We start from the raw sequence: 1,547 nt of genomic DNA on the forward strand, positions 1-1,547 counted from the left end.
TGTTTCTGATATGCACTGTCAGAGAAGAACTGTTTTGTTTGAACCTGCTTTTCACCTATCCAATGGTGTTGGATCAGAATTCTTGGCTGCCGGTCCAATTCAAACTCACGGTCACAATCTCATGAAACACACATGGCAGGAAGTGCTGCTGGTTTAGACAGGAAACTGAGCCCAAAAGCCACTGAYCACAAACAACCACATGTATCTGTGTCAGACGACCCACAGATGGTGATGATGTTCTATTAAATGTCATTCAATAAATATTCTACATATTGCTGTCGTTAATGTATCAATTTCAAGTTTGATCCGAATAGTTGATAGAACTGGTGAATGGGACAGGCCTCTAGACAGAGTTGTGAAATGGATGTCTCAGCTTCCCATTATTATCATAGCATCAGATCAGATGTCTCAATGAGGAGGCTATGCAGGACGACAAGACACGAGGACCCACTCACCCTGCACTTCCAGGGGGCCTCTAACAACATCATCCACACCCACACCTCCGTGTTCAGCACCACTCTCTTAGGCTACTTCGACACAGCCATCCACCTTTTTGTGACGGACCGTGGTGAGGAGAGAGGGGTCGTTCTGACCCAAGATGGCACCACAGTGGCCATCGCTCCCATGCMTCTAGGCATTGAGGTGGGTCTGAAAGCTAAGCTGGAGGGCACCTCTCCTCTGGGCATGTTTCCCCTCACCTTAGCCAAAAACCTAGGGTTGTCGTTCCTTAGCCTCCAGGACTTTCCACTCGCTCAGCGTCTGGAGCCGGACGGCTGCTGGGATAACGTGACCCACCCCAGGGTGTTCCAGCTGTCGCGGGTGCCCACCCTGGCCACCYATGCCCTCGTCAACGGGGGAATGGATGGGTACATCTTGGGCATGGATCTTGCCACCCTGGCCCCCTCTGAACAGCCTGGTAAACTCAGCAAGGTTCTGAAGGGTTACTACAACCATGTCCTGGAGGGGCAAGATCTGGGGGTTGTATCCAGCCACATTGGCCCCAAGCTCAGAGAGATTGCCCAAGCCCTGCTGGGCACCCTGGACACCCTGAGGCAGGTGAGGGAGACCCTATACCTGGTGTGGAGGCTGGAGGACAGTCAGTGGATAGCCAAGGATACAGGGGTGGAAAAAGCAGTTAGAGACGGAATGCTGGAATTTGTTCACAGATACTGGGGTGAATCTCTGGGTGGGAGAGAGGGAATCATTTACCCTTATAATTATGAAATTGTAGGTGATAAATGGCTATTCATTTGAAGTCTACAGAAAATTGGTCTGTAAATATGAAGAGTAATTTAACCTGTTCCGCTCTGGTTCAACCTCTCCTCTCCAGACTGCCCTCCCATCATCCCACGGTGTCAGTGGGGGCCGGCACCCTACCGAGGGTCTCCCTTCCCTTTTGCCCTACCTCTCCCCTTCCTGTATATCCACCACACCTTCGAGCCAGACAGGACCTGTCACTCCTTCTAGCAGTGCTCCAGGAGCATGAGGGCCATGCAGCGCTTCCACCAAGAAGACCGCGGCTGGACCGACATCGGATATAGGTGACC

General features: G+C 51.7%; 1 pseudogene; it reads left to right on the forward strand.

The window, feature by feature from the left end:
• Nucleotides 1-411: 411 nt before the first annotated feature.
• Nucleotides 412-1,545, forward strand: LOC111974006 (N-acetylmuramoyl-L-alanine amidase-like; annotated as a pseudogene).
• Nucleotides 1,546-1,547: the final 2 nt, after the last annotated feature.

The sequence above is a fragment of the Salvelinus sp. IW2-2015 genome, linkage group LG15 (assembly GCF_002910315.2).
Source record: "Salvelinus sp. IW2-2015 linkage group LG15, ASM291031v2, whole genome shotgun sequence".
Lineage (NCBI taxonomy): Eukaryota > Metazoa > Chordata > Actinopteri > Salmoniformes > Salmonidae > Salvelinus > Salvelinus sp. IW2-2015.